The 24313-nt window shown below is 61.3% G+C and overlaps 1 protein-coding gene and 1 long non-coding RNA gene across 5 annotated transcripts in view; both read right to left on the bottom strand.

The window, feature by feature from the left end:
* GSE1 (Gse1 coiled-coil protein) overlaps nucleotides 1-24313 on the bottom strand; it is a 390912-nt gene that overhangs the window by 89753 nt on the left and 276846 nt on the right. The gene's annotated exons all lie outside the window — the stretch shown is intronic.
* On the bottom strand, nucleotides 33-13076 carry LOC123382348. The gene is made up of 2 exons (XR_006590603.1): nucleotides 12998-13076; nucleotides 33-5289 (listed from the first exon to the last, which is right to left on the bottom strand). It is a non-coding gene; the product is annotated as an uncharacterized LOC123382348 (long non-coding RNA).

Genomic DNA, 24313 nt, shown 5'->3' with positions numbered 1-24313 from the left:
CTTCCAAACCGGGGCAAGGAGAACAAAGTTGGTTGCGGGCTATTTGCTTTATTATTCCTTCCACTCGGCTCGCCCCACCGGTCTGACCCGTTGACTGCCTCTCTCCGGGCAGAGCACCTGGGAGGTGACAGGGCCCTGAGTCAAAGGCATCAAAACCAGGATGAAAAGCAGGCGGGTGGAGTTCTTGGTTTCAATAAGCCACATAAAACCTCACAGGCTTTTCGTGAACCTCTCTGCAGGCCACGCTGGGGCGCATCGGCTTTGTCACACAGCAGGTGTCAGATCTCCAAGAGCCTGCCAGCAGCCCACCTGCGGACCCTCGAGGCCCCTGAGAAGCCCTGGCAGAGGCAGGTCAAGGGCGAGGTCCTTCCTCCCCCAGCACGCTCCCTCCCACAGCCACACACCTGGCAGCCTCCCACGTGCTCTGGGCTCTGACCATCTCCCCCGATGCCAAGGCCCCGAAGGCTCACAGGGGCCAAGGGCCAAGGCCGCCCAGAACTCCCCCGTCCTGGCGGAGGCCCCCAAAGCGGCCTGTGGGCCTGGGGCTCAGACAGGTGACGCTGAATCCCATCTGGCCGGTCAGCCGGCCCCCTCCCAGAGCCAAAGGGGCGGCTGGTTCGGCCTGGGAACCCGCGGCCGCACTTCCTATCTGGCTCTAACCCCGGAAGCTGCCAGAAACCTCACTTTTCCGTGTCCTCTTCTGCCAAGCAGAGGATCGAAACCCCCACCTCCACCCCAGGACCTCAGGCAGGAAGTGGCTTCAGCTCCACGCAGAGGCAGTCCCCGGGGGGTTGCAACACAAAGGCGCCTGTCCAGGCAGAGGGCAGGTGCAAGGACCCCAGAGGGACCCACTGAAAGCCACACGAGCCTGATGTGGTTCCAAGGCCCTCCCCGCGGGCACACCGCGTCGGTTCCCAAGAAGCAGGGAAAACACACATTAACCCAACACTGCGGTCCCCAGGAAATGCCCCCTGTGCCGGGGCACCGAGCCGCGGAGGCCTGGGCGCGCCTAGCCCCCGAGCTCCAATCCCTGCAGGAAATGAGACGACGAGAGCCACACTAACGACAGTGCCAACAGCAGGTCAACGCCACAGAGAGCCTACCACGCCGCGAGGGGCACGTGAAACGTTCGATCCCTCTCAATGCTCCCAGCCAGCTCAGGAAGTGCCACGCTCCGCACCTGCACAGGCAAACCGCGGCCGTCTAAGCAGCCCGCCCACGACCTAACAAGGAGTCCATGGCGGAGTCCGGGTTCGAGCCCTGGCCGCCCTGCTTTGGAGTCCCTGAGCTCTCCTGTCGCGCCAGGCTCCCTTAGGAGTAAGGAACCACCCTAGGAACAGAACCAGCTGGGGATGCTAACGTACCACGAGGTTCACACACGGACGGGGGAGGGCCCTCAGCGGCACTAACCCCAATCAGGCTCCAGAACCAAAGGGTGCCCATGAGACCAAAGGGTGCTCATCTTTAGGGGCTCCCCAGCGCTGAGCCCCAGGAGACCCTAAGACAGGAGCAGAGGAGTGGGGGGGTGGGGGCTTCTGTCCCTTGTCACAGAGACATCAACATCACTGGCAACCGCACAGTGCCAACCGGCCGGGTCCGGAACCCTCTGACTTTAGGGCCTCTTCGCTCAGGCTGGTCTAGCCGCGACTGTGCCGACGGGCTGTGGGTTATCAGCCCCATCGACGGACGGAGAAACTGAGGGAGGGGAGCACGGCTCTCCCGAGGGCCTCCTCCCCACAGAACTAGCCCCGAATCTGGGTCAGGAGTGGGGCTGGCTGCTCCAGCCGCTGATCAACCCTGGCATGCTAGAGTCAAGGATGAATATTCATGAGCCCATCCGGTTCTACACTTTCATTTCTGGCCCAAATTAATAATTTACCACGGCGTTTCATAAAAACCAGGCATAGCTCATTAGCAGCTCCCCAGAAGGCACTGGCGTCGCCCCACGGATGCCGCTGAGGGGGCTGCTCTTCCTGCCGGGACGGGTGAAAGTGCCCCCGCCTCGAGGGACGGCCCTCATCCACGCAGGGCTGGTGAACCTGAAGCGGGGGGGGGGGGGGGGCCCTCTGCCCAGGAAGGCGCCCGAACCCGAACCTGAACCCGAACCCGCCCCGGAAGGTGCCGTCAGAGCGCCCGGCCCCTGCTCCACGGAAGCATCACTTTCGAAGCTGACTCTGGAAGACCACGAAATCTTCTCCCCCCCCTGCGAAAGGCCAGGCCACCACCAACGCCGGCCTGGAAACGGGGACCGCAGGTGGGTGGACCGCGATCCCACACGTGCCCAACGTGGTGTCGTAAGTGACACGGCGTGACCCGCCCCGGGGCTAGATCCTAAGAGGCCGTGCAGTTTCCCCCTTGCGGGCCAGGACATCCGCCTCTGGAGCCCCAAGCTGCCTCCTAAGAAGTACCAGCTCTCCCGAGGCCACCAGGTCGTGAGGAAGCCCAAGCCACACGCAGGGGTCACAGGGAGGCGGCCGGGGGCCACCAGCCGGCACGAACCACCAGGCACGAGCGTGACAGGCCCTCAGAGGGGTCCAGGGGCTGGCCGCCGAAACCCCTCTGCATCCAGCGGTCCTTGTCCCGGGGCAGAGACCAGCTGTGCCCGCCGCGCCCTCTGTGAGCTCCTGAGCTCAGCCGCAACATCCACGATTATCGCTCCATGTGGTCACACGCGTGCTCACGGACACTCCCTCCGTCCCAGCCCGGGCGGCCTGGTGCCCCGCACACCCACGCACCCGTCCCCCGGCTGCCGGTCTGGCCTGGCCTGCCCACCCCTGCCCGGGCATCCTGTGGTTGGTGCTGCAGTGGAGACGGGTTGAAATCCATCTGCCAGTGGAAACTTCCCAAAAGGGAAGGGGGGGGGGGGGCGGGTGACACCTTTGTCCCTGGGCCCTGAAGATCCAGCAGGCTCCTGATACTGTTCGCACTCATTCCCAGAGGGGTGGGGGGCAGCCTGTGTGAACCGCCCCCCGCACCCCACCCCACCCCACCCCTCCCGCACGCAGCTGCCGCCCGGCCTCACCTACCCAACTGCTCCCCCAGCAAGCAGCCCGCCCGCTGGGCCCCTCCAGTGAGCTCGATTAAGACCCAGGCACTGTCTCCTCCCCCTTTCTTTATGTTCCCCGCCCGCCCCCCCCCTTCCTCTTGTCAGATAATCACGGGAAACCAGCAAACGGTTGACAGTTACCAAGGCAACAGAAGTTAGGACTGGCGAGGAGGTCTAAAAGCTAATCCTAAATGAATTATAGGGCAAGAGTGACAAGGGGGTGGGGACGAGTGGCGGGCAGCTTCAAAGGGGCCCCAGTGCAGGAGACAAGGTGCTGTGGGCCCCGGGGCTCGGCCACTCGCTGGAGGGTGACACTGGAGTCCTTCGGGGTGGGGAGGTCGGAGAAGGAATTCATTAAAAGGAAACCCTCCACGGAGGACGGTCCGGCAATGACACCCTTCATCCAATAAGACGTAGGGCGCTGGGGTGCACCCGATTGGGCGTTTCTGACGGTGGGGGGCCGGGGGGGGGACAGCGGGAGAAGAGCTGGGACCATCTGATCAAAGTGATTCTGTTTCTTCTTTACTTATTCAGAACTTGCCATCTTGTGACCAGGCCGCTGTGTGAGCCCTGGCTGGCCGACAGCCATTTCGGGAGTCTGAGCAAAGTGGCCCTGAACTCCTCGCTGGCCTGCCCAGCCCCACGGGGGCCGAGGGGCAGTGCCTTCCCCGCCCCGGCCACTGCCCCTGTCAAGAATGACTCAGCCAGGTCTCTTGGGAAGGGCCCCCTTCTCCGGCCCCAGTCCAGAGTCTGAGACACAGGCCCGTAGCCGGAACAGCCCCCGAAGCTAAGGGTCCTAGAGCGCTCGGTCCACAGACTGACCCATCGAGTGCTCACGCCGACCCCACTGGCGGCATTTGATGAACAAACACGCCGAGGCCCAGAGAACAGAAGGAATCTGCCCAGAGCCACATGGCCAGTGGGGAGCAAAGGCAGAATTGAACCCAAGGCTCTCCGCCCAGCTTCCCTGCTGGTTAAGACCAGAGCTGCAGGGCCTGAGCTGGCCCCGCCCGCCAGGCAGAGCCCACGGCCGACCTCAGCCCTCGGTCATTACCACCTCCTCCGGGAGGCCACCTGGAAGACGGGATACCCTTCCTTCCCGATTCCTCTACACCCGGCTGCAGTGGCGACGGGCTGAAGCTGGGGGTGGGGGGCGGCTTTCACTCACCGAGGACCCCCTTCCAAGGAAATGTCAACCCCATTCCCAATCTTCCTCGGGAACTCAGCCATCGGGCTCAGTTTCCATAGTCGGGACAAGGGTCAGACCAGTTGTCACCCTTGAACGAGCATGGGAATCCTCTGGAGGGCTCGTCGGCACACAGACTCCCAGACCCGCCTCGGGACGGTCGGGGGGGTGGGGTCCCCCGAGAATCTGTACCTCTTGACAGCTCCCAAGCGGTGCCAATGCTGCTGGCTGGGGAACCCCGCTTTGAGAACCGCTGAGACGTTGGCCCACACTCAGCCTTGACTGTCCGTACTTTGACCTCTCCTTGCAGACGCCGGGGCCGCAGGCCGGACAGGCACTCCTGCTCTTCCTCACAGACCCTGGGCTCAGAGGCGCCCCCCAGCCCGCCCTCCTGCCGCAGGACCCCCTCACTCTAAGGAAAGCCTCTGCTGACTGTCCGCCTCCACAAGGAGGCTGCTGGAGCCATCTTCCCCAAACAGATGGGCCCAAGGCGGTCTGCCATCCAATCCGTCTCTACCTCCAGACTCTCCCCACCTCTCAGCGCCTCCACACTGCCAACCCAGTCTAGCCTGCCACCTGTCTCTCGCCTGGGGCCATGGCAGTCCCCGCACCCTGGTGTCCCTGCTGCCCCGACCGCCTGGAATCTACCTGAGCCCCGCAGCCGGAGGGGTGCTCAAGGGCAAGGCCTACTGCCCCACCTCTCATCTCTACCCTGCTCTCCACGGCACGTGCCCGGTGGCCACACGTCCGTACATACGTCCTTGGCGCCCCAGGGCCTTTGCACATGCAGGACCCTTAGCCTGGGTCCCTGCCCCTCACATTTCACCAGGCTAACACCGACCTTTCTGGCCACCGGGACAAAGTGGCCTCCACCCACACTCCAGCAACCCCCACCCCCTCCCCTGCTCTCCTTTTTTCCAGAGTCTGCATCACACGGGGGACACAGTGCGACGAGCTGGCGCCCAAACTAGGCGCTCCAGGAAGGGACGGCCCCCGGGGGCTCCTCGGCTGTATTTCCACGCGTCTGGTCCGGTGCCTGGCGCGTTGCAAACCCGCGCTGAAAGAACAGAAAGAACCTCGCTGCTTTAAAGCCCTGGGTTCCCCCCACCCCTTGCAACACAATCCAACTCACGTGCCACTGGCCTTATGACACCAAGACCCTCCAAAATGTGGCTCCCACCCACCCTAGGGGGTCATTTCCTCCCCCACCGCTTTATTCCGCCTCACCAAGCTCTCCCCTCCCTCTGCAAGTATCCTTCCTGGGAGGCCACCGGCCCCTGCGGGGGTCAGCTCTGCTTCCCAGCTGGGCCCTGTCTGCCCTGCCCCCTGGTCCTGACGCATCTGTCTGGCCTCTGGGGTCTGGAGCCCGCAGCTCTCTGAAGGGCGCACAGGCTTCAGAACCCCGCCACTAGATGGCACTGCCGAGCCCCGGGGTAGGATTGGCCGCCTTCCGTCTCAAGTGCCCGACAGGTGAGGGTGGGGGGGCCGCCCGCAAGGAGGAAGGCCAGCCCCAATGTCCCCTCCTCCTCCCCACGGCCTCTCAGACACTGCCTCCACCCCCAGCTTAATCCCAACAGTTGCCTCCCCTGTGCTTCCAGAAGATTCTGCACACACCAGCATTTGTGCCCCTGGACTTCTCAATCCGCACGTCTGCGACCACCAGGGTGGGAATGGCCGGCGCTCAGTCCCCAGCACTCCGGAGGCACCCTGAACACACAGCTTTTCTGTTCTTGTTGGTTCAGCCCCCTTCACGGTACCAGCCTCCTTCCACTCAGCCTCACCCCCTCGGTGGTCCTCCCTCCCAAGGCCGGCCTTCAATGCCACCTTCCCCGAGGAGCCTTCCTGGATTTCCTCCGCCAGGGTGATCGCAGGAGACTCCAGGGCACTCCGTCCTCGTTCGCCTCCCTCCCTGGTTGTTGTTCCCGGAGCAGGCAGGGGACAAGACACAGACCTCCTTTGCCGCTCCCGCCAACGTAGGTCGACAGGGTGCAGGGCCTGGCAGCCCGCAGGGGGAGCCTTGCCCGGCTGGGGGAGGGGGCACAGACCTGTTCTGTGCCCCAGGAGGGGAGAACGGGGTCACACGCACACATGTGTGTCTATGTGAAAAGCAACATTCTAAGAACCCAGGCCCCGTAGGAGACCACCAAACGGAGAGAAGGGAGGGGCTGGGCCATCTGACCTCTGAGGTCCCTTCCAAGTCCAATGTTCCGTGACTTCCCAACCCTGCAGGCCATTAAGCAAGTGGCCAAATGCCCACTGGGCGGCGGTCCAGGCCTGGTCAGAGGGCGCTTCCTGTCTCTCGGCAGGAGGAAGACAGGGCAGCCAGGCCGGGGGCTTCTGGGACGGGGTGGACTCGGGCTCTGGGGGCGAGATCTGGACCTGGCTTAGCTCAAACCCGGCCAGCCCACACCAGCACCCCCTCCAGCTTCCAGCTTGGCTGCGATCTGGGCTGAGGGTAACCACCAATCCCAGCCAGAGCTGCGGAGGGCCTGGCATCAGGGGGAAAAAGCCAGAAAAACGCATTTTCCCCCTAAAGACTTGTAAAAAAAAAAAAAAAAGTCTCACTGATTTTTTTTCCCTTTTACCCCAAGCTCTCACATCTCTAAATATGCCACACTTAGTAATTTTACGAGCAAAGCAAGCTATACATCACACAGTTTTATGTTCCTAAATTAACAAAAGGACTTTAAATCTATATGGAGCTCTTAAAAACACACAAAAAAGCACGGCATCCATTTTTATTCCCTCACCCCCAAATTCCCTCTTCCCTTCTAATGTACTCCCCCCTCCCCCCGGCCCCCACCCCGTGGCTGCAAAATTTCAGCTGATTGTGTAGCTAGACCACCAAGGAGAGACAATCCCAAATATGGATGAGCGACTGCTTTGCTGACATCCTCAAACATGGGGCTCCGTCACCCTTTGGGAAAGGCTACTTTAGGGGTGACAAAAGCCTGATTTTTTCTTTTTTTTTTTCCTGCAAAGTAGATGATGAGAGGACGTCCCCTTGTAAACAAAGAGGCCCCGTCCACCGACCCGATGTCACCAAAAGTCTAAGGAGAATTACAAGTCTTGTTTTCTTAGCTGCAAATGCCAGGGTAGACCAGATGACTGGAGGGGCCCGTCCACACTTGCCCCCGGGGGCGGGGGGGTGGGCACGTCATGTCCACATCCAGGGGGAAGTGGGACAAGGGCTATGGAGCACCAGACTTGGAAACGCAGCCCAGGTCTACAGGTTTCATCCTACAGGCTCGGCCTCTGGGAGCTGGGTGGCCCTGGCCAGCTGCCCCTCGAGCCTCCCACTGCCCTCCGCACCCCTGCACCGGAGGAAGAGAATCACCCTGCCCCAGCCGAGGGCAGGAATCCAGGCATCATAATGACTCTTCGCTCCAGGAGCATAAAAGAAACTTTTCCTGACTCCAAGAGTCAAGGAGATAAGAAGCAGGAGAGTTTCCAGTGGGGCTGTATCAGATTCCCACCCATGGAGTAACAACAACACATTTAAGCAAGAAAAAAATCTTAATGAGAACCAAATTGAGCAGGGGGGTGGGAACCAGAGCAGGCCCCTCGGAGAAGGGCTGGGCCACAGCTGGGACAAAAGGCCCCTGGCTTTCCCAGCCGACAGATGGAAATGTGGCAGCCCCTCCCCAGGTCTCAGGGGTATCAGAAGATTAATTAGTGACTGCCTGGAAAGTGCTAGATGGGAGCCGAAATGCTTGTCCCCGCTGAGTTTCTGAGCTGTAAATAAGCAGCTTTCTCAATCACAACCGAAATAGCAATGTTGTCCTTTTATCTGACTCAGATCCCTGTAGGCCCAGCCTGCCCCCAGAGCAGGCCTTGGGTGGTTCCAGAGCCCGCCCCAAAGCCACGGCTCTGCTAACCGCCCAGCAGCTTCCCAGGTCGGGCCAGAGGCCGGGCCTGAGCTCCATCACCCCCCCTCCCAGCTCTGCCCCCCCCACCCCCTGCCCCCAGCAGACACCTGAGGACGGGCGGGGGGGGGGGGGGAGGCTGGCAGCCTGCCCTCGCCTCCAGGCCCCTCCAGCCCCCTCCATCGGCCCAGGTGGGCCTGCGCAGAGACCCACACCCAGCCTCAGGCTGGGGCTTTCTGGCAGCGGTCTGGGCGCCCAAATGAAATCCAGGCAGCTCCCCACAGGCGGCCTGGGCACCCTCAGCTCCCCGCAGGGGAAGCCCTTAAGTCCCTTGCAAGCCTGTCAGAGGCTCGGGAGGCTGCTGGGGGCAAGGGGAATATTCTGAGGGGGACCCAGAGTCTCTGAGAGCAGCCGCCAGCAGGCTGTGTGGCTTTGGGCCAAGCCCCAGCCCTCTCTGGGCCTCAGTTTCTTCCCTGGAGTTGGAGTGTCCTTCCCAGCAGCGGACAGTCAATCCCGAGGGGCAGCCTGGGTCACCCAGAGTTCAGCATGAGGCCGGGGTGGGGTTAGCTGACAGCTGGGGAGTCCCCCCACCCCCCGCCCCGCCGTGAACTCCAGGAACAAGATAAGGGGGCCGGCAGGGCGCCATCACCACCACCACCAACCGCCAATTCCCTCCCTGGCTCTCCTTCAACAAATATTTATTAAGCAGGGACTCTGGAGCCAAACTGCCTGCCGTCACAGCCTGGCCGAGCTGCCGACTGTCTGCTTGACCGCAACCTCCCCGTGCCTCAGTGTCCTCAGCTGGCAAGGGGGGGGGGGGCTCACACGAACACCACGTCTGCGACGGAGCGGGCACCGCGCAAGAAGCGCCTCCACCACCCGTCCCTCCTTGCTGTGTTTGTTGTTGTCGTTACTGGCCTGGCGCCGAGCTGGGCCTCAAGGAAGCACCCGGTCGCCTCCCGCACGGAGTTCGCAACCTGGTGGAGTTCAGGAAAGGGGGTAGCTGGGCGCACGAGCACACAGAACCGGAAGTTTTCCAAGAAGCATTGCAGACCCCACCCATCCGCCAGTCCCCAGCTCCCTTCCCACGGGTACCAGCCCTGACCTCTGCCAGGGAAGGACGCAGAGGTCAGACACTGTGTCCTGGGGGCCAAGGGTCGGGCCCAAAGACATGAGTTCAAGTCCCAGTCCAACCACTAAGGAGCCCTGTGAGTTTCTGCAAATAATTCCACCTTACTAATGATAATTTGGAGGGCACCTGGCTGGCTCAGTTGGCGGAGCATGTGACTCTGGATCTCAGAGTCGTGGGTTCCAGCCCTATGTTGGGCCTAGAACTTACTTAAATAGTAATAATGGGGGGGGGGAGCACCTGGGTGGCTCAGTCCATTAAGCGTCTGACCCTCGAGTTCGGCTCTGGTCACGACCTCACAATTCATGGGTTGAAGCCCCCCATATCCGGCTTCGTGCTGACAGGAGCCTGCTGAGGATCCTCTCCCTGCCCCTCCTCAGCTCACCTGTGTGCGCGCCCTCTCTCTCTCTCTCAAAAATAAATAAGCGTAAAAAAATATGGTAATGATTTTTATGATAGCTATCGCTTGCTACGTGTTAACTTCATCGCAGGCACTGTCCTCAGTGCCCTGTAAAAATTCGCCCATTTAATCCCTCATACCAGATGTCAGCAAACTTTCTCTGAAAAGGGCCAGGTGATGAATATTTCAGGCCTGACCAGCCTTGTTGCAACTCCTCGACATTGCTGTTGTAGCACAAAAGCCTTCTCCGACGCTCCGTGGAAGAGGAGGCGTGGACAATAAAACTTTATTTACAAACACAAGCGGTGGGCCAGAGATCGCCAACCCCTGCCTCGCACGGATACTGACTTGGATACACGTCTGGAGCCCATCGCACAAATGGGAAAATCGAGTCCCCGAGAGCTTAAGTCCACCTGCCCGAGGTGGCAGCTCAGAGGGGGCGGAGGCTTCGAACGTGCCGCCACCAGCCTCAATCCTGTCGCGGGTCCAACAGGAACAGCGGTCTGTGAACTGCCCCCGGGCGGGAGGTGAGGGCCGGAAGGGCAGGTTCTGGGCCCTGGGCTCTGCAGTTGCAGAACAGAACCGGGTCCCAGAAGCTCCAGAGCACTGGTCCCAGACCTCTGCTGTAAGGGGTGCCACCAGGCCCCTCTGTCCCGGGGCAGTGTGGGGGGCAGTGGCCAGTTGCACACCCCAGCTCTGTCCCGTCTAAGCTGGCCGAATCCCCTAGCTCCTCGGAGCCTCACTTTCCTCATCTGTGAAATGGGCAGGCACCAGCACCCACCTCAGGGGTGGGAGTGAGATTCACAGGGGGGACTGCTGCAAAGCACGCCCGAGGGGGCCTGACAGGGGTCAGGACAACCAGGCCTCCCTTTGACTATCACCTTGACTACTCTGAGCTGACAGAAGCCCAGAGAAGCGAAGGCATCTCGCCACGATTCTTCCCAGTTGAGCCCCTATGCTCTGATACCACAATCCTAACGTACAAAAACCCTAGTAGGAGAATTTAAAAACAGAAAACTTGAGAGACAGAGAGAAAGAGGGGAGAACCGGGTGACAGCCCCCCCTGCACAGGCCGAGGAGGACTTGAGCCCTGACCTCCCCCGGGGGTCCAGACCTGCCTTCTTCACCCCGCTGCCCCCGAGGGCTTAACACCAGCCAAGACTGATTTTCCTTAATTGCTTCGAATTTCCTAGCCTGACACTTCCTCCTTTTTTTTCAGAGGCTCCAAGAGTAAATAGAAAATCGGTCACCTGATGAAGAAGTATGTTCCAGCAGCCGTCCAATGGCAGGTGAAGTAGGGTGTGGATTACAAACACCTGTGCTTTCAAGACGCCCTGTACTTAAGAAGATTCATTCTTGCCACAAACATGTACTGTGTCTACAAGGCAAGGCGCAGCACTGGGGGGGGGGGGGGGGGGGGCTATAGATACAGAGGAAGGAACTGTCCCTGTCCCCCCCCCCGGCAGCTCCCCGTGCAGGGGGGGGGGGGGAGGCCAGCTAACTGAAAAGCAGCCACAGCAGCAATGCTACAGCCACAGCTTGGGTTCCAGGAGCCCCGATGCATCCATCACCCCAGCTCGAGGCTTTCTGGTATCTTCCTGTGGGGGGGCGGGGGGGGGGGACACGGCTCTGAGCACCGCCCCCGCTCGTCAGCCCCGGGGTTGGAACAGAACCCTTGTGCAGACTGGGGGTTCCCGGTTCTCATGTGCCTCAGATCCGCGAAGGGCCGTGTGGACGGAGGGGAAGAGCTGTACTTGCATTGCGGGAAAAAGACCTCACGAATAAAGCACAGACCCTGAAAACGATTCTTCCTCACACAAGCGGTGGAGGCAGTAAGCATGAAATGCAGACCTTGTCAGTTTCTGGGAAGGGCTGGGGCCCTACAATAGCCACAAAGCTCAGAAAGAGTAACTGTACAGATTTCACCCAGAACCCATCAGGCTTTCCTGCTTCTTTTTTTAAAGTCTCTGGGACACTTGGACGACCTCTTCCCTTGACCTGGTCCAGGGCAGCAAGGGCCAGATCCAGAAGAGCTGGGTCCTGTCCAGGCCATTCCTTCCCCCCCCACGCTCCTCCCAGGGACTGCAGGGGTTCTGTGGGAGCCTCGGCCAAAGTGACAGGGGTTCCTGAACGTGCAGTGAAAAAACCCAACACCCAGCCACCTGCACCTTTCCCCAGCAAAACAGTGCAGAAATTACCCTCCGCGGCCAGCCTCTTTCTGCAGAATTTGAGAAGCCCCCACAGGAGCCCAGGAAGTTCCCCTTCTCCCTACAGCACCCCAGTCTCCCCTCCCCCAGGTCCACGGTGGCCCCAACTTCCACGGGAACTGTGTGAACTCCCAAAGACGAAACTCTCAAAGCAAAGAAGGGAAAATACAAACAGCTTGTTCCCAGTACAAGCGGACACTGGCTGCCCTGCCTTCCTGACCTGCGCGCCAGGGGCCCAGGGAGGGCAGCCCTAGTCAGTTGCTCCCGACCCCGGGGGCACTGGAAGGGGGTGACAAGGAGGCAGCCCGAGGGCCTAGGGATCACCAAGGCTCCTGCCTCCCTCTCCAGGAACCCCTGGCTTCCCGGCTTCCCCTTAGCCTACATGTAATTATTTTTAAGGTCGCAAAGTCCAAATAAGGTGAACTCAAGAGGGGCTCCCCAAACCTCCTGCTGTCACCCCCTCCCCGCCCCTCCACTCTGGGTTACAAGCACGACTTGCCCCGAAACAGAAAGTTACACGGCAGGCTGCTGTCAGCGCGCAGGAAGGTTAGGGAAACAGGAAGCCACGCCAACCACCCTCCGGAGCTTCCCCGGCCCCCTCCTCCGACCTCGGCAGGAACAAAACCTTCCAGGGAAACCCGGGCAGGAAGGGGGGCGGGGGGCAGGCGCGCCACGCTCGCGCAGAGAGGGCGCAAGGGGCCGGCAGGAGGCAGAGGAAAATAAGCCCCAGGCTGGGGGCGGGAGGGGGGAGCTTGCCACCCGATCGGGGCGGCCTGCGGCAAAGTAACTTCACACCCGGTGCTTAATTCACCTTGGAAGGCAGCGCGCCCCGGCCGCTCGCAGCGCCGCCGCGGCGGAGCCGGCTCGGGGCAGACAAAAGGAACGAGACGCGCAACCCCCGGCGGCGGCGCGGTGGGGGCGGCGGGCCGGGTGGGCGCTCCCCGCCGCACGTAGCGCACACACCGCCGGCTGGACCGCAGCGGGAGCTGCGGGGCCGCGCGCGCCCGCCCGCGGGGGAGGTGGAGGTGGAGGTGGGGGGGGGGCGCTCGGCCGACCCACCGCCCCGACCCAGGCTGTGCGGGTCTGGGGGGGGTCGGGAGGGGTGGGGGATCCGGGACGCGCCGGCGCCGCGCGGGACCCGGGGAGGCGCACAGCTCGCTTACCTGGTAAGTAATACAGTGGCGGCTTCAATCCAAACATGATTCAAATTAGAATTCCATAGTGGCCAGAGAGGGATGAAGAAGGTAAAAAAAAAAAAAAAAAAAAAAAAAAAAAAAAAAAAAAAAAATTTTTTTTTTTTTTAACCCAGCAGTGAGACAAAAAGGGCCGTCCAAGCCCAGGCGCTCAAAAATGTCCAAAACAATAAAATAAAGACAGAAGAGAGATCCCGAGAGCGACGGAGAAAAATGTCTTTCTCTTCCCTTTTTTCCCCCTCCCTAAGATGATGAAAAGGCTCTCTCTGGGGCCAGCGCCCGGGCAGTTTCGGCCACCTCGGCCCGGGCAGATCCACAATGGGGTGACTGACGACCGAGGACGGGCCGGAGCCTCCACGGCTGCCCGGTGTCTTCGCCGCGTGTGTATTTTCTGCCTTTTGGACTTGAGATGCAAATAAAAAAAGGAGGGGGGCGCACGGCGGAGGGAAGCAGGCGGGAGAGCCGAGAGGAGCGCGAGAAAAATAAAGGGGGGAGGTGAGGGTGATGAAATTGGGGGGTTAAGATCTTCAGGGATTACTCATTTGAAAGAAAAAAAGGAGAGAGGAGAGGGAGAGAGAGAGAGAGAGCAGCAGCCCCAAGACGTGCGAGTAGCAATCTCTCCTCCATTCAGCCATTTGAATGTCAAGGGCGAGGGTCAAGGGACCTGTTTCCAACAGGGTTTCACGTTCAGAACCAGAAGGAAAAAGGAAGGGGGGGCGGCGGGAGGGGGTATCTCTTGTTGCCAAGGAGAAATCGGCTTTGTTTTCGTTTCCCCTTAGCTACTGGGTGAGGAGGGGCGGGGTGGGGGAAGAGGAGGAGGGGGCGAGCGAGAGAGGGGAGAGGAGAAAATTAATACCCAAACAGCCAAGAAGTACCGAGGGGGAGATTTCTTCTCGTAAATAAAAGAGGCAGCGATTGCAAACAAGTCTCGGGCAGGAGAAAGCAGGCCGAGGAGCCGGCTCCCCTCCCCCTCTCGCCACCAACACCCCCCCCCAAAACCTTTTTCTTTCTTTTTTTCTTTTTTTTTTTTTTTTTTTTTTTTTTTTTTGGTTATCTCCCCGGGCCGGCGTCCCACCACTGACTCAGAGAGCAGGGGTGGGGGAAGGAGGAGAAAGAACTCGCGGGGGCTCGGGCGCCCGGGCAGAAGGAGCAGGAGGAGGAGAGCGGGGAGGCGAGAGCGCACGGCGGTGGAGAGCCCCTCGATCAATTTTCATGCAAGAATCATTATCGGTAAATTGGAAAGCTGGCTGCCTGACAGCAGATTTGTCTCCCCTAATGAAAGCGAAAGGGTAGGGGCGCAGCGGCGGGCGGCTGCAGGCGGCGGCGGCTCCTTCCGTCTCTACGCGGCGTCTTCCAAGAGCTCCATGCTTTGCAGGGCGATAATAATAGTTTCACTTGCGAGCTTCCCCCAGCGCGGCCGCCGAGCCGGGCAGCGGATCCGTGCGGACTAGGATCGGGGCGCCGAGAGCTGGGCTCCCCTCTCCAAACGCGGGGAGGCTGCCGTTGCTGGCAGCGGGGCGCTCCGCTCTGCCCCAAAGCGGGGCCGTTTGCAAACAGTGGGCGGCTGCGGGCGCCGCCGGGCCCCCCTCGGCTGCCCAACTCTGCGCTCTGGCCGCCGGCCCGCCCTCCCCACCCACGGCTGACAGCTGCGGGAGCCGGAGTTCACCCGCCGCCGGGGCCTGGGAGGAGAATCCCCAAACCGTGCCCGGGGAGTGGGGCGGGGTGGGGGTGGGGGGGGGGAGCTCTGGCCCGCCTTTTGTGAACCCACGCGGGACTGCGGAAAGGCACACACCGCCCAGCCCGGGTGAGCTCCTAAGGCGGGCGGCTTCTTTCTCCTTTTCTCTTCCTCGCACCCCACCCTTAAAAATCCCTGTTGCAAGTGTAATCAAATGCCTGATACCTTCTTCCACACTCTCCCTGCACTGGTGCATTATCAGATCCGGGAAGGCATGCTTCCAGGCAAATAGACCTAATAAATGCTATTACTGGGATTCTGCAAGCCCCGGCTGCACCATAGTAACGAGAGCCCTGGCTAATTTGGTTTAAGAGAACGATCAACTGCACAGAGTGTGTGTGAGTGACTGTGTGGAGTCTGTATCTCTCCTCCCCACGCCGCCTCTCTTTCACACCAGCTCAAGAAGGCCCCATGTGATAATTCCCCAAATCGAAGGGGAAAAAACCCTGCCGCCAAACCACATCCTGTGCGCTCATTGTCCAGCCCAGCGATTTTAAAGAGACAGGATCCCTTTACCCACGCCCCCACACACTCTTCAACGCACGCTGCAAAGCTGCCTCTGGATGTGACCCTTTATTTTCAAGCCCTTTCACCTTCCGAAGGGCCCCTCCGTGGCACAACCAGCCGGAATCGCGGCTGGGTGACACTGAGGGGTCACCTTTTGACCCCAAATACAACCATCCAGGTTTGAGGAACAGACCTGAGCCCGCAGGTACGCAGGGCGGGGCTCCGCGGTCACGCCAGGCTTGGGTTCCTGCCAACGCTCTCCAGCCACTGCGTAAATCAGGGGTCCCCAGCGGCAGCCCGGGGGTCCCTTCTAAACGCGGCGGCTTCAGATGACAATTGAACTCCCGGAATATGATACTCTAGAGGAGAGCTCCGGAGGGCAAATTGGAAGAGGTGGGGGCACCAGGCGTTCCTCCTGACCCCTCAATGCCACTCACCTCCCCCCCCCGCCCCCCTCCCCCCGCCCGGAGGATCTTAAATGGGCTGGGCGGAGCGCACGAAGCCGAGAGAGAGGTGGCGCTCCGCCCCGCCGCCACCAACGGCTGGGTGGGTGCCGCACGCCGGCGGCTGCCTCCTCCGCCCGCTGGGCGGCCGGGGGTGCGAGGAGCATCTTTTAATCCCCTGCTCCCTCCCCCGCCCCCTGCGCCCCGCCCGGCGCCTCTCCCCGCGGGCGGCCGAGCGCGCGCGGTCACCCGGGAGGGCGCCGGGGCTGCTGACCTGGAGGAAACGGGCCGCGCGGGGCCGCCGGCGCCCGCCGCCGACATCTGGCCGCTCCGCCCCGCGCTGACCCCGGAGGTCGCGCCCGGCCCTCGGCGGCGGCGGCCCTTTGTTTCCGGGGCTGCGTGGCGGCGCGCTCGGCGCTCCCCGCACCTCCCCCTGCGCCTGCCGCCGCTGGCGGCCTGGCGAGGGAGACAACGGCCCCGGCGCGGCGGGGTCGGGGTTCAGCACCTGCGCGCCCCCCCCCGCCCCCGCCCCCCGCCTCCGGCTCGGCTCGGCTCGGCTCGGCCTGGGCCGGGATCGCAGCTTTCGCCTCCCCTCCATTTATCACCCACTTATCACCGGCACACTTGATAATCCGCGCCCCTCTGGGAGTGGGGGGCACCGGGGCGCGCACGGGAGGGCCCGGCTGAGCGGCCGCCCCCTCCAAGTGCGTCTTAAGCTTGGAAAATCTCTGGTCCTACTTTGGGGAAAAAAAAATTTTTTTTAAACTATTTTTAAAAGACCCTAAACTATCAGTTTCTGTTGTCATTCTTTTATTGGTTTTTAATTCTCCGGGATTACAGGAACAACCTAGTAATTAATACTAAACCTTCCTCTACTGTATATGCTAATGGCAGGAGCCATAAAAATTAATTTGCAAACATGTCATTACACAATAGCTGTACAGGCAATAAACCTGTAATTATGGGCCAATCACAGGCAGGGTACAGAGGGAGGGATGTTCCCCCAATCCGCTGGGTGCCCCCCTTCCCCTGCTAAAATGGGGAAGGTGGTGCCAGAAAGGAGCTTGCCTTCTGAGAGCCACCTGTGGAGAACGCCGCCAGCCCCAGGGGAATGCCAAAGGGGTTTTCGGTCTCCAGCTCCAACTGGCCTGGCTTCTACGCGAGGGCCTCTGGACACAGCCAGTCGGGGGCCCTCCAGGACTGAAACAGGGCAGGGGAGTCAAGGCAGAGCCTGGGGGAGGCTCCCCGCCAGCCCGGCTGGCGGGGGGCGAGCCGTAAGAGGGGGGTAGGAGGCCCCACACTGGTGGGCCAGCACCAGCCTCTCCGCTTCCCCGAGGAAGGCACACAACTCTCCCTATAAGCATCTGAATGCCTGCATTGAATTATCTCAAAAGCCCAGGCCAACCCCTAATTGCTTTTGGCCACTCCCCCGGGAAGAAGGTGAGAGCTGCTGGAGTCTAGTGACACCAAGCCTCCTTTGGCCCCGGGTCTAGGCGGCTCCACGTAGGTTGGTGACATTTCCTGGTGACAGGGACATCTGTACGGGAGGAAAAGGTGAGCGCCACTAGGGGAGGGCGGCTGCACCACAGCTCCTGACCCGAAGCCAAAACAGCTGAAAAATAGAAAGCAAAACCCCCGCTGTGCCAAGCAGCCTGCTTAGCGGGCAGACTGTCCGCTGAATGGCTCGCTTGTTTGCCATAATGTGTCTGAACGATGAGCTGGAAGGATTTTCCCTTTCCCACCGGCCCTTGTGGCTTGGCTGTGGTTTTTGGAACTCCTCACTGTGGCCATTGAGTCCCAGGGGAGCCGCCCCGCCTCTGAGGGTGGCGATGGCCTGCCGGTGGGGGGGGGGGGCCAAGAAGGGCAGCCAGTCTGGGCCACACCTGGACCAGGTGAGAAGGGCAGAACCTCATGGGGGTTCCGTGCAAGGACAGGACGTCTCTCTCCACCCCTGTCTTCTCTTAGAGGCCGGCCGGTCGTGGCAACGACCCTCCCCCTGTGGATCAGCTCACCTCTGGGGAGAAGGAGGGCGTTTCTAGAAAACACGCAGAAGGGGGGCAGGCTGAGCTTCCAGGGCCCCTTCTTACGGCTGGGACCGCCGCCCTGAGAGCCCCCTGCCCACGCTGTCAGCCAGCCGAGGGTCAGAGGGCACGCTGGGCCTTGTCCCGGGCAGGGTGCAGGGAAAAGAAAGCTGCCGCATTTCTCAAGGGGAAAGCAAGCCGGGGGCTGCCGGCTGCTTCCCTGGAAGCCGAGTGGAGCCCCCTGGACACCCACTCTGAAGATGCAGGGCCCCCGCCCGCCCCTCCCCTGCGGCTCCTTCAAAATGGAGGGGGCCCAGACTCCCCCTAGCGGGGCTGCTGTCGCCACGGCGCGGGGACGGAGACAGCCTCCCCGGCCAAGAGCGTCAGCTGAACGCCATAAAAATAGCCTCCCCACACGTGCTGAGGACACTGAGGCTGCAGCCGGGGTCTGGAGAGCACAGCCGGGCGGGGAGGGGGCCGGCTCCCGGGGCCTGCTGCCTTTGTGTCCCCACCGGCACGCCGGTGGCCACCTGGGCCAGGCCCGGAGGCCACCAGGCCACCACCACACCTGGCGGTGCTCCCCGGGGATCCCAGGAAAGGAAGCAGAGGGAAGGCCGGGAGCGTGGCTCACCTGAAATGCCCCTTTGGCTCTGCCCCCTCCACTTCCCTCTTTAGGATAATCGTGCCAGCTGATGTTTCCTGAGCACTCGGTCTTTGCCAGCTGCTGTGCTAAGCGCTTTTCACAGGGAACTCACTGGATCCTCATGACAATGCTGTTCAAGGTCACCATTAGGCGTTTTCGTTTTCTAGATGAGGCACAGAGAGGTCAAGGACCCCGCCCAAGGACACACAGCCAGTAAATGGTAGAGCTGGGATTTCAACCTGAGCTGGTTCCAGAGTCCAGGTTCCTGACCACCAGCTTCGAGCTGGGCTTGCCAGAGTTCAAGTTTCAGCTGGGGGGGGGGGGGCCACCCACTGTGTGCCCTCAGGTGGTGACCTCACCATTTTGAGCCTCAGTTTCCTCACCTGGAAGATGGGATGAAATCACTCCCGCATTCCAGGTTATCCAGGTGGATAACCACCCTGGTGCCTGGCAGCCAGCAAGGGCTCCATAAATACAGCTGTAATTACTCCCGTGTTTTGAAAAATAGCGATAATAACAGCCGTTGATGGGGCCTGAGTACACCCAGGGCTGCGTGCTACGTGCTTGGCTAAGGGTGTTATCTTATCTGGCACCTGCCCCCACCCTGGGAGGCGGACCTACAGTGACCGTCACCCCATTTTGCACATGAGGACACCGAGGCCCCTGGACGTGAAGTCACTCACCCGAAGGGCACACAGGGAGTGGACACACCCACTGGCCCCGTCTGTCCCGCTCTAGTCCTTAGGTGACCGGACGGCGTGCGAATGTTCTAAGTCTCAAGACAGGCAGGTCTGAGAGGTCCGGACAGAAATGGGGGGCGGGGGAGCTCTGTCCAAGCATCCCTCCCGACGACATCTGCAAACCCAGGCCTGGCTTCCGTCTTTGTGTGCTGTTCCCGCCTTTCCTCTCCTATTCCCCAGGGGCTACAGTGCACATCCAGGCTGTGCTGTCCCATCTTGGGGGGGGCCAGGCCTCAGGGGGCCTCCTCCAGCTGCCCCCGTGCCGTGGGTTGAACGGCGGCCCCACCAAAACCCGTGTCCGCCTGGAACCTGCGATTGTGGCCACATTGGGAAAAGGAGTCTGTGTAGATGGAATTCAGGACCTTGAGGTGAGGTCATCCTGGATTGTCAGAGTGGGCCCTAAATCTGACAAGCGTCCTTCTAAAAAGACGCTTTTTTAGAGAGGCCATGCGGAGAGGCCACGCGAGGATGGAGGCAGAGAAACGAGGGACTCGACCACGGCCAGGGGGACACGTGGTGCCCCGGGAGCTGGAAGAGGCAGGCAGGATCTTCCCCCAGAGCCCTTGGAGGGAGTGTGTTGGGCCTGCTGATACCCTGGTTTTAGATTTCTGGCCTCCAGCACCCGGAGAAAATAAATCTCTGATGTTTTAAGCCACCCGGTCTGTGGTACTTTGTTACAGCAGCCACGGGGAACTAATACATTCTGTCACTTTGTAGAAATGAATGCCCTCCGTGCTGCCAACCCAGGGAGGCCCTGGGTGGCATCCAGGGCTGGACGCCATGGGCCTCGGGCCAGCGGGGTCAGCCTCTCCTTCGGGTCTGTAGCGAGGGCCTGGGTTAACATGAAGGGGCCAGGACCCCCGCACGGGTGCGTGGTCAGGTGGCCCGTCCTCCGCGAAGCTGCAGTCAACACCCACTGGGATGGGGAGGCTTCCCAGTGACCTGCCCACCCTCCCGTCTCCTCCCGGGTGACCCACATTTGCTGGCTGGGGTCTGGGCAGCAGCCTGGGCTGTAAGGGATCATCGGGTGTGGCCATCTGCCCGGGGGACGGCCAACCAGCCCTGCCAGATCAGCCTATGAACCGAGGGCTTAGCTGGCCTTCTGCGTCCCAGCCGCCCCGTGAGGCCTGGGGTAACAATAACAAGGAGCCCTAGCGGCCAGCTTTTCACCGAACCTGTTTCTCTCTCTCCTCTTGGGCTCAGACCCAGACGGTGTTTCTTAGCCTCGCATGCACATGTGTGGGGCCAGATGACCGAGTGCTGGCCAAGAGAACGCGGTGGAAGGGAATAACTCACCACTCCCAGGCCTGGCCCCGAGCCACCTCCCGCGGGAGCCTCCGTGTTCTCCTTCTGGGTCTGCCTCCCAGATGTCCGCTCCCAGGACGACCCGGACCCACGTCTAAAACACGCAGCGCCTCCACCAGACCCCCCAAAGATGGTTAAGAGCAGAGGCCCCTGACGCGGCCTCCTGCCGAATATACGTCATGGGGGCACCTGGTGGAGAATTACTCCTGTCTAGTTTCCGATGTGAGTCGGAAACCGTTACTTGTAGCACGATGAGCCGCTGGGACTCAGGGCCTTTGTTAGCTGAACACGTTACCAGTAGGTCCCCTTAAGAGGCATCTACTTAATACCCAGCACTGCAGTGGGCACTTTAAGTATCTATTTTGTACCCACAACCAAAGCAAGCCTATCAGGATCCCCATTTTTCCGATAAGAACACGGAGGTCCAGAGGAATAAAGTCGGCTGGCCCAAGGTCACGCTGCCGGTAAGAGGAAAAGCTTGCCTCGGAGCCCCAGACCCTGCGTTTTAAGCCGCTCTCTGTGGTGTTCCCCTCGGGTGAGAGCCGGGAAAGAGGCTGGAGCTCAGGTGCCCTTCTTAACGAAAAGCAACACAAACGACAAAGCCAAAGGGCAAGTCCATCGCACGGCCGCGGTCAACGCGCAGAACCGGGCATCCGGCCTCCAGCGCGGGCCCGCTGCTGGAGCGGACCGCCGGCGAGATCCGTGTTTGGGGGACCTCCTTGAGACAGCGGCGGGGCAAGCCTCGGGCAGCGACCTGGATGGCCACGGCCAAGGGGCTCGCTTCTCGTGGCTGCGTGGAGGCCGGAGAAATCGGACGGAGACGGTGTTGGGGACCGCCGGGGCCGCACGCGGCACATCCCCGAAAAGCACCCCCCTGCCCTTCCCAGCCTGTCCTCACACGCCTCCCGGGGACAAAGGCCGGCCACTTCTGGAGGCGGTCCATTCATAATCCGCGACAGCTCTTGTCAGCGTTCTGTTTCCTGTGGAGCCAACAGAGCAGTGCCGAGGGAGGTCTCCGGGGGGAGGGAACATACTGGCGTGAGCGTGCCTCCCGCAAACCCCCACAGGCACCTTCTGTGGACGCGGCGACAGCCCGCGTGGGGCCTGCCTCCTCCGATTCGGCTCCGGCCACCGTCCTGATCTGCTGCCCGGGGCCAAGCCGACGAGGCTTTCTTCTCCCTCCCGGAGCCTGTGCACCAGGGACCAGGCGGAAGCCGGTTCAAGGCAAAAAAGGCATGTGTGAGCAGCCCTCCCTGCTGCCTGCTGCTGGGGACTGCTGGGGAAGGAGTGACAGGGGAGGGGGGGCATAATTATCCGCCTGTGGATAACACGCACATCTCCCTGTCTCCCCCAGGCCTAACTGCTTTGGGTCTCTGCAGCCCTCTGGCCGACGAGATGCGAGTCTTAAAAGGTGGCTGGGCACTGGCTTGCAGCACGATGGGGTCCGAGAGGGGCTCCCCGGGGCCTCGTGACGAAATCCTGGCTCAGCCCTGCCACGTCCTGCCTTAGCATCTGCCTGGCCCACCCTGTCCCCGCTGTCCCCCACGGCCTGACCGTCCATCCACCCTCCGGTGGGTCCCGCCTGAACCCACGGGATGTCCCCAGCTCAAGACATCCTCCTGGAGACTAGCTCCTGGGCCAGGCACGGATGTGGCCCAGGGCTCCCTCCCTCGGCACACTGACATTTAAGGCTGGAGGGTTCTTTTTTTTTTTTTTTTTAGTGTTTATTTATTTTTGAGAGAGAGAGAGAGCAAGCAAGCAGGGGAGGGGCTGAGAGAGAGGGAGACACAGAATCCGAAGCACTGAGCCGTCAGCACAGAGCCCGATGCGGGGCTCGCACTCAAGAACCGTGGGATCATGACCTGAGTGGAAATCAAGAGTCAGACGCTTGACTTGGAGCCCCCCCCAGCGCTCCGGGGCCAGAGAACTCTGCTGCGGGCGGCCCTGTGCACTGTGGGATGTTTAACAGCATCCCTGGCCTCTACCCACTGGATGCCGGGGGCACACTCCCATCGCGACAAGGAAAATCTCTCCAGACATGGCCAAATTTCCCCCGGGGGATGGGCGAAGGCACAAACTCACCCCAGCTGAGAGCCATCAATGCAGCCTAAGGGACCCCACCAGTATGCTGCGGGACCAGAGTTTCAGACCCCGTTCTGCCATCGGCCTCGGAAAAAAAAACGCTCTCTCTCGGCCCCGATTTCACCGCATAAAAAATCAGAGGGGCTGAACGGGGCCTTCCAGCTGTCCCAGATTCTCCGATGCTGCTGAGAATCAATGGCTCCAAAGTGGGGACAAGCTTGTGTCTCAGTTAACAGGGCCAGGAAGGAAGGAACGCAATGATGTGAAGGTGCTCATACGGCCAAAGGGGGGGTGAAGGCCGCCAACAGGTTATGTGGGCTACCCTGGTGCCTTGGGCCTCTCAGTCATTCTCCTTTATCTCCACAGACCTCCTTCTCTCCAACCTAAGCAAAACCCGCTACGAAGAACAAAGTATATGCTATCAGTCATGTACACTCTAGTGTGATCTAGCCCCACCTCTGCTATCTTCACGGAACCACGCTGTTGGAGCATCTCGTGACTCACTGGAGCAGCTCTAGGATGTATTTGGGAAAGGCAGGACAAAAGAGCTATTCTGCCCACTTGGGCCAAAACGGTGGTTTCAATTTCATAACATCATGTGATGAGGTGAACTTCCGGGTGCCCTGTGCTACCGTCCGTCTCAACAGCTGCCACGGAGGGGAGGGGACAGTCTCAGTCAAGGGCTGGGGCAGGGAGGAGTTACGTGGCCCAGAGGAATCGCCGTCAAGGGGTGGGTCCAGCAGGGCCCCCAACAAGTCAGGCTGGGTCCCCTGGGCCTCGTGACCCTAAGTCTCCTGGCAGCACCTGGGAAGCCCCAGCTCGTCTGGAGCTGCAGGGTGCCCCAAGACCGGAACGTTCTCAGTGGGCGACCACAGCCCTGACCCCTGTGTCCCAAAGGCAGGATTTCCGGTTGTTCCTGGGGGCGGATCATCCCCGAATCAGCACTGCTTCGGCTTTTCATCGGGAGTTGGACGGCTGTTCCTGAGGCGGAGGGGAGAGTGCACCTGTTTACTTCCGCAGAGTGGGAGGCACGCGGGCATGGGGGGGTGGGGGGGGATCTGGGTCCCAGCACAGCTCAGCCCCCGTCACAGGTGCAGCGTGGCTCTGGCCTTCTCTGGCCTTCAGTCTCCTCCTCGGTAGGACGCTCGGACTAAATGATCCCCCAGGCCTTCCAGCTCCGCGAGCCCATGATTAATAAAACTCAGACACACCATCTGCTCACTCTGACATTTAAGAAACAGAACGGCTTTCCAAAGAGAAAGCTGCCCGGTGCAAGTCGCTTCTCCTCCCTCGCCTGCCGATCGAGGGTGGGTTCGCACCCTCCCCACGTCCCAGCCCTGACTGGGGGGGGGGGGGGGGTGGGAGCCGACATGCGCACGGCGCTGTCTCCCCCACTCCACCCCAAAGGTCAAAACGGGGGAGCTCGCGGACGGCAGAGGCCCTGCCCTGCTAGAACTCTGAACCGACCCCCTTCTGGGACGCGCACCCTTTGAAACGCCTTCTCGGGCCCGAGAGCCAAACGTGCCTCCCGCCAACGCGTCCCCGGACTGCACGACTGTTAGCGCTGGCCGCCTCACCTTCCCCACCGGTGCGGCTGTCCTCCGTGCTGGGGAGTGAGAGCCCCTGCCCCCTTCACAGGTGGGGAGACCGAGCCTGAGAAGGGAGGGGTCGGGCCCAAGGTCACGCGGATGACAAGCAGCAAGGTGGGGGGGGGTGTCACCCTTATCCAGAGTGATAGAGAAACAAGGTCTCAGCCCCACTCTGCGGCCACACCGGGATAGATACCCTCCGGGCCACCCCGGTGGCTCTG

This window comes from Felis catus, chromosome E2, assembly GCF_018350175.1.
Source record: "Felis catus isolate Fca126 chromosome E2, F.catus_Fca126_mat1.0, whole genome shotgun sequence".
In the NCBI taxonomy this organism is placed as follows: domain Eukaryota; kingdom Metazoa; phylum Chordata; class Mammalia; order Carnivora; family Felidae; genus Felis; species Felis catus.
This window is presented reverse-complemented; position numbering and strand designations above follow the sequence as displayed.